General features: G+C 61.3%; 1 protein-coding gene across 2 annotated transcripts in view; it reads left to right on the top strand.

Annotated features, from left to right (window-relative positions):
- Positions 1 to 715: 715 nt before the first annotated feature.
- The window catches only part of BTBD7 (BTB domain containing 7), a 39176-nt gene continuing 31976 nt past the window's right edge, over positions 716 to 7915 (top strand). For both annotated transcript variants that reach the window (XM_069737118.1, XM_069737125.1), the window contains exon 1: positions 716 to 864. The gene's annotated coding sequence lies outside the window, so the exon portion shown is untranslated. The remainder of the gene's footprint in view (positions 865 to 7915) is intronic.

Here is a 7915-nt window from a genome sequence, read left to right as displayed (position 1 = left end):
GTTATATCAGTGGCACAAAGGCATTTAACCCCTTAAAAATAGCTGTTACTTATTCGCATGTGTGAAAATTGGTTCTCTGCCCACTTTGATGCCAGTTTTGATGCCCAGAACCCATTTGTGCCAGGCTGGAGTGACATGCATTTCATGTGGGGCATCAGTAAATATGTAAATCAGGTGTTAAATCAGTGGCACAAAGGCATTTAACCCCTTAAAAATAGCTGTTACTTATTCGCATGTGTGAAAATTGGTTCTCTGCCCTCTTTGATGCCAGTTTTGATGCCCAGAACCCATTTGTGCCAGGCTGGAGTGACATGAATTTCATGTGGGGCATCAGTAAATATGTAAATCAGGTGTTAAATCAGTGGCACAAAGGCATTTAACCCCTTCAATACCATACCTCAGTGCCCACTTTGATGCCCATTTTTGTGCCAGCCTTCTAAATTTTGTATCTGTTCTTAAGTGTATTCACAAAAGGACACATGACCGCATATTATTATATACTCAGAATGGTTTATTTTTATACCAAAACCTGAAAAAAACAGAAAATAAAAAATAGCCGAATAAGAAACTGCTGAATAAGAAACCAACTTCAGCATCGTGCTCAGGAGACCGTATCACACATGATAAGATTAGATACAGCAGGCATTCTGCGCTCCATGCATCTGTCCGGACGCACTAGTGACGTCACGAAGGGCCACGTGTTTCCTTGGCTGGTGACGTAGGAGAGGGAGGGGTTGAGACAAGATGGCGGCGGCGGGGCTTTGAGTCGGAGGGGGAGTTCCGGGCCGCTATCACCGGGATAATGGCTCTGGCAGAGCTCAGGAGACCAATAGGAGAAATCGGAAGCTTCTGAGTCTCTAGGAGGTGAGTGTCTAAGGCAGACGCCTGGCCGGGTATAGAGGAACAGGCGAAGGAATGAGGGAGGCCTGTGTAAGGGGAAATGTCACCGACTGCGGTCCTGAGGAGAAGAGAACCGGAGCGCTGATGTATGTAATGTGTATACTGTTCTCCCCACCCCTTGTGTATACTGCTATATACTATATATTGCCCCCTGTGTATACTGTATATTGCCCTCCCCCTCCGTGTATACTGCCCTCCCCCTGTGTATACTGTATATTGGTCTCCGCCCCCCCCCCCCTGTGTATACTGAATATTGCCCTCACCTTGTGTATACACGCACGTCTGTACACTGCCTTCCCCCCTGTGCATAAAGACAGCGCGTACGGTAGACTGGCTTCCCCCCCCTCGTGCGTACGGTAGACTGGCTTCCCCCCCCCCCCTCGCGCGTACGGTAGACTGGCTTCCCCCCCCCCCCTCGCGCGTACGGTAGACTGGCTTCCCCCCCCCCCCTCGCGCGTACGGTAGACTGGCTTCCCCCCCCCCCTCGCGCGTACGGTAGACTGGCTTCCCCCCCCCCCCTCGCGCGTACGGTAGACTGGCTTCCCCCCCCCTCGCGCGTACGGTAGACTGGCTTCCCCCCCCCCGCGTACGGTAGACTGGCTTCCCCCCCCCTCGCGCGTACGGTAGACTGGCTTCCCCCCCCCTCGCGCGTACGGTAGACTGGCTTCCCCCCCCCCTCGCGCGTACGGTAGACTGGCTTCCCCCCCCCCTCGCGCGTACGGTAGACTGGCTTCCCCCCCCCCCCTCGCGCGTACGGTAGACTGGCTTCCCCCCCCCCCCCCCGCGCGTACGGTAGACTGGCTTCCCCCCCCCCCCCGCGCGTACGGTAGACTGGCTTCCCCCCCCCGCACGTACGGTAGACTGGCTTCCCCCCCCCTCGCGCGTACGGTAGACTGGCTTCCCCCCCCCCTCGCGCGTACGGTAGACTGGCTTCCCCCCTCGCGCGTACGGTAGACTGGCTTCCCCCCCCCCCTCGCGCGTACGGTAGACTGGCTTCCCCCCCCCCTCGCGCGTACGGTAGACTGGCTTCCCCCCCCCCTCGCGCGTACGGTAGACTGGCTTCCCCCCCCCCTCGCGCGTACGGTAGACTGGCTTCCCCCCCCCCTCGCGCGTACGGTAGACTGGCTTCCCCCCCCCCTCGCGCGTACGGTAGACTGGCTTCCCCCCCCCCTCGCGCGTACGGTAGACTGGCTTCCCCCCCCCCTCGCGCGTACGGTAGACTGGCTTCCCCCCCCCCTCGCGCGTACGGTAGACTGGCTTCCCCCCCCCTCGCGCGTACGGTAGACTGGCTTCCCCCCCCCTCGCGCGTACGGTAGACTGGCTTCCCCCCCCCCCCTCGCGCGTACGGTAGACTGGCTTCCCCCCCCCCCCCCCCCGCGCGTACGGTAGACTGGCTTCCCCCCCCCCCCCGCGCGTACGGTAGACTGGCTTCCCCCCCCCGCACGTACGGTAGACTGGCTTCCCCCCCCCCTCGCGCGTACGGTAGACTGGCTTCCCCCCCCCCTCGCGCGTACGGTAGACTGGCTTCCCCCCTCGCGCGTACGGTAGACTGGCTTCCCCCCCCCCCTCGCGCGTACGGTAGACTGGCTTCCCCCCCCCCTCGCGCGTACGGTAGACTGGCTTCCCCCCCCCTCGCGCGTACGGTAGACTGGCTTCCCCCCCCCCCTCGCGCGTACGGTAGACTGGCTTCCCCCCCCCTCGCGCGTACGGTAGACTGGCTTCCCCCCCCCCTCGCGCGTACGGTAGACTGGCTTCCCCCCCCCCTCGCGCGTACGGTAGACTGGCTTCCCCCCCCCCTCGCGCGTACGGTAGACTGGCTTCCCCCCCCCTCGCGCGTACGGTAGACTGGCTTCCCCCCCCCCTCGCGCGTACGGTAGACTGGCTTCCCCCCCCCCCTCGCGCGTACGGTAGACTGGCTTCCCCCCCCCCTCGCGCGTACGGTAGACTGGCTTCCCCCCCCCTCGCGCGTACGGTAGACTGGCTTCCCCCCCCCTCGCGCGTACGGTAGACTGGCTTCCCCCCCCCCTCGCGCGTACGGTAGACTGGCTTCCCCCCCCCCCTCGCGCGTACGGTAGACTGGCTCCCCCCCCCCCTCGCGCGTACGGTAGACTGGCTTCCCCCCCCCCTCGCGCGTACGGTAGACTGGCTTCCCCCCCCCTCGCGCGTACGGTAGACTGGCTTCCCCCCCCCCTCGCGCGTACGGTAGACTGGCTTCCCCCCCCCCTCGCGCGTACGGTAGACTGGCTTCCCCCCCCCTCGCGCGTACGGTAGACTGGCTTCCCCCCCCCCTCGCGCGTACGGTAGACTGGCTTCCCCCCCCCTCGCGCGTACGGTAGACTGGCTTCCCCCCCCCCTCGCGCGTACGGTAGACTGGCTTCCCCCCCCCCTCGCGCGTACGGTAGACTGGCTTCCCCCCCCCCTCGCGCGTACGGTAGACTGGCTTCCCCCCCCCTCGCGCGTACGGTAGACTGGCTTCCCCCCCCCCTCGCGCGTACGGTAGACTGGCTTCCCCCCCCCCCTCGCGCGTACGGTACACTGGCTTCCCCCCCCTTGCACACGGTAGACTGGCTCCCCCCCTCGTGTGTACGGTAGACTGGCTTCTTCCCCCCCCCCCCCGCGCGTACGGTAGACTGGCTTCCCCCCCCCTCGCGCGTACGGTAGACTGGCTCCCCCCCCCTTGCGTACGGTAGCCTGGCTTCCCCCCCCCCCCTTGCGTACGGTAGACTGGCTCCCCCCCCCGCGCGTACGGTAGACTGGCTCCCCCCCTCGCGCGTACGGTAAACTGGCTTCCCCCCTCGCGCGTTCGGTAGACTGGCTTCCCCCCCTCCGCGCGTACGGTAGACAGGCTTCCCCCCCCTCACGCGTGTGGTAGACTGGCCTCCCCCCCCCCCCCTCACACGTACGGTAGACTGGCTTCCCCCCCTCGCGCGTACGGTAGACTGGCTTCCCCCCCTCGCGCGTACGGTAGACTGGCTTCCCCCCCCGCGCTTACGGTAGACTGGCTTCCCCCCCCCTCGCGCGTACGGTAGACTGGCTTCCCCCCCCTCGCGCGTACGGTAGACTGGCCTCCCCCCCTCGTGCGTACGGTAGACTGGCCTCCCCCCCTCGTGCGTACGGTAGACTGGCCTCCCCCCCTCGCGCGTACGGTAGACTGGCTTCCCCCCCCCCCCCCTCGCGCGTACGGTAGACTGGCTATCCCCCCTCGCGCGTACGGTAGACTGGCTTTCCCCCCTCGCGCGTATGGTAGACTGGCTTCCCCCCCCTCGCGCGTACGGTAGACCGGCTCCCCCTCTCGTGCGTATGGTAGACTGGCTCCCCCCTCCCCTCTCGCGCGTACGGTAGACTGGCTCCCCCCCTCTCGCCCGTACGGTAGACTGGCTCCCCCCCCTTTCGCGTGTACAGTAGACTGGCTTCCCGCCCTCTCACGCGTACAGTAGACTGGCTTCTCGCCTTCTGGCGCGTACAGTAGACTGGCTTCCCCCCCCCCTCTCGCGTGTACAGTAGATTGGCTTTCCCCCTCGCGCTTACAGTAGACTGGTTTCCCCCTCTCGCGCGTACAGTAGACTGGCTTCCCCTCTCGCGCGTACAGTAGACTGGCTTCCCCTCTCGCGCGTACAGTAGACTGGCTTCCCCTCTCGCGCGTACAGTAGACTGGCTCCCCCCCTTTCGTGCGTACAGTAGACTGGCTTCCCCCCTCTCGCGCGTACAGTAGACTGGCTTCCCCCCCTTTCGTGCGTACAGTAGACTGGCTTCCCCCCTCTCGCGCGTACAGTAGACTGGCTTCCCCCCTCTCGCGCGTACAGTAGGCTGGCTTTCCCCCCTCTCGCGCGTACAGTAGGCTGGCGTCCGTCCCCCCCTCGCGCGTATAGTAGACTGGCTTCCCCTCCTCCTTTTGCGCGTACAGTAGACTGGCGTTCCCCCCTCTCACCTATAGTAGACTGGCTCCCGTCCCCTTTTGCACGTACAGAAGACTGGCTTCCCCCCCTCTCGCGCGTACAGTAGACTGGCTCCCCCCTCTCGCACGTACAGTAGACTGGCTCCCCCCCTCTCGCGCGTACAGTAGACTGGCTTCCCCTCTCGCGCGTACAGTAGACTGGCTCCCCCCCTTTCGCGCGTACAGTAGACTGGCTCCCCCTCTCGCGCGTACAGTAGACTGGCTTTCCCCCCTCTCGCGCGTACAGTAGGCTGGCGTCCGTCCCCCCCTCGCGCGTATAGTAGACTGGCTTCCCCTCCTCCTCTTGCGCGTACAGTAGACTGGCGTCCCCCCTCTCACCTATAGTAGACTGGCTCCCCCCCCCTTTTGCACGTGCAGAAGACTGGCTTCCCCCCCCTCTCGCGCGTACAGTAGACTGGCTCCCCCCCTCTCGCGCGTACAGTAGACTGGCTCCCCCCCTCTCGCGCGTACAGTAGACTGGCTTCCCCTCTCGCGCGTACAGTAGACTGGCTCCCTCCTTTCGTGCGTACAGTAGACTGGCTCCCCCTCTCGCGCGTACAGTAGACTGGCTTCCGTCCCCCCCTCGCGCGTATAGTAGACTGGCTTCCCCTCCTCCTTTTGCGCGTACAGTAGACTGGCGTCCCCCCTCTCACCTATAGTAGACTGGCTTCCCCCCCCTCTCGCGCGTACAGTAGACTGGCTCCTCCCCTCTCGCGCGTGCAGTAGACTGGCTTCCCCCCCCCTCTCGGTACAGTAGACTGCCCCCCCCCTCTCTCGCGCGTACAGTAGACTGGCTTCCCCCTCTCGCGCGTACAGTAGGCTGGCGTCCTTCCCCCCCCCCCCTCGCGCGTATAGTAGACTGGCTCCCCCCTCTCGCGCGTACAGTAGACTGGCTCCCCCCTTTCTTGCGCGTACAGTTGACTGGCTTCCCCCCCTCGCGCCTATAGTAGACTGGCTCCCCCCCCCTTTAGCGCGTACAGTAGACTGTCTTTCCCCCTCTCGCGCGTACAGTAGACTCTTTCCCCCCCTCGTGCCTACAGTAGACTGGCTTCCCCCCTCTCGTGCGTACAGTAGACTGGCTTCCCCCCCTCTCGTGCGTACAGTAGGCTGGCTTCCCCCCTCTCGCGCGTACAGTAGACTGCCCCCCACCTCTCGCACGTACAGTAGACTGCACCCCCCCCTCGCGCGTACAGTAGACTGGCATCCCCCCTCGCGCGTACAGTAGAATGGCGTTTCCCCCCCTCGCGCGTATAGTAGACTGGCCTCCCCCCTCCCCTTTTGCGCGTACAGTAGACTGGCTTCCCCCCTTCTCGCGCGTACAGTAGATTGGCTCCCCCCCTCTCGCTCGTACAGTAAACTGGCTTTCCCCAAACCCCACCACCACCCGTGCGTACTGTGGAACACACACGCGTACGCTCTGTAGACTGGCCTCCACCCCCCTGTGCGTATTGTAGACTGCCTTCTACCCTGTGTATACTGCCCCCCTACCCCTGGTGTATACTGGCCTCTATCCCCCGTCCCGTGCGTACTGTAGACGGTCCTCCCCCCTCCTTGTGCGTACTGTCGACTGGCCTCCCCTCGTCCGTACTGTCGACTGGCCTCCCCTCTTTGTGCGTACTGTCGACTGGCCTCCCGTTTTTGTGCGTACTGTCGACTGGCCTTCCCCCCTTGTGCGTACTGTAGACTGGCCTCCCTCCCCCCTTGTGCGTACTGTAGACTAGCCTCCACCCTGTGTAGACTGCCTTCTGCCCTGTGTATACTGCCCCCCATGCTTACTGTAGACTGGCCTCCCCCCCGCCGCCTCATGTGTACTGTAGACTGACCTCCCCCTTGAGCGCACTGTAGACTGGCCTTCCTCCTTGTGCGTACTGTAGACTGGCTTCCCTCCTTGGGCGTACTGTAGACTGGCCTCCCTTGTGCGTACTGTAGACTGGCCTCTCCCCCAACTTCCCCCGGGCGTACTGTACACTTTTGTGCAGAATTATTAGGCAAGTCTTATTTTGATCACATGATACTTTTTATACATGTTGTCCTACTCCAAGCTGTTCAGGCTTGAGAGTCAACTACCAATTAAGTAAATCAGGTGATGTGCATCTCTGTAATGAGGAGGGGTGTTGTCTAATGACATCAAAACCCTATATAAGGTGTGCTTAATTATTAGGCAACTTCCTTTCCTTTGGCAAAATGGGTCAGAAGAGAGATATGACGGGCTCTGAAACGTCCAAACTTGTGAGATGTCTTGCAGAGGGATGCAGCAGTCTTGAAATTGCCAAACTTTTGAAGCGTAATCACCGAACAATCAAGCGTTTCATGGCAAATAGCCAACATGGTCGCAAGAAGCGTGTTGGGCAAAAAAAGGCGCAAAATAACTGCCCATGAATTGAGGAAAATGAAGCGTGAAGCTGCCAAGATGTCATTTGCCACCAGTTTTGCCATATTTCAGAGCTGCAACGTTACTGGAGTAACAAAAAGCACCACAAGGTGTGCGATACTCAGGGACATGGCCAAGGTAAGGAAGGCTGAAAAACGACCACCTCTGAACAAGAAACATAAGATAAAACGTCAAGACTGGGCCAAGAAATATCTTGAGACTGACTTTTCAAAGGTTTTATGGACTGATGAAATGAGGGTGACTCTTGATGGGCCAGATGGATGGGCCAGAGACTGGATCAGTAAAGGTCAGAGAGCTCCACTCTGACTCAGATGCCAGCAAGGTGGAGGTGGGGTACTGGTATGGGCTGGTATCATCAAAGATGAACTTGTGGGACCTTTTTCTTGTGGGACCTTTTTCGGGTTGAGGATGGAGTGAAGCTCAACTCCCAGACCTACTGCCAGTTTCTGGAAGACCGCTTCTTCAAGCAGTAGTACAGGAAGAAGTCGGTATCGTTCAAGACAAACATGATTTTCATGCAGGACAATGCTCCATCACATGCCTCCAATTACTCCACTGCGTGGCTGGCCAGTAAAGGTCTCAAAGAAGAAAAAATAATGACATGGCCCCCTTGTTCACCTGATCTGAACCCCATAGAGAACCTGTAGTCCCTCATAAAATGTGAGATCTACAGGGAGGGAAAACAGTCC

This window comes from Ranitomeya imitator, chromosome 1 (assembly GCF_032444005.1).
Source record: "Ranitomeya imitator isolate aRanImi1 chromosome 1, aRanImi1.pri, whole genome shotgun sequence".
Taxonomy (NCBI): Eukaryota; Metazoa; Chordata; class Amphibia; order Anura; family Dendrobatidae; genus Ranitomeya; species Ranitomeya imitator.
The sequence above is the reverse complement of the archived record's forward strand: the minus strand, read 5'-3'. Positions and strand labels throughout refer to the sequence as shown.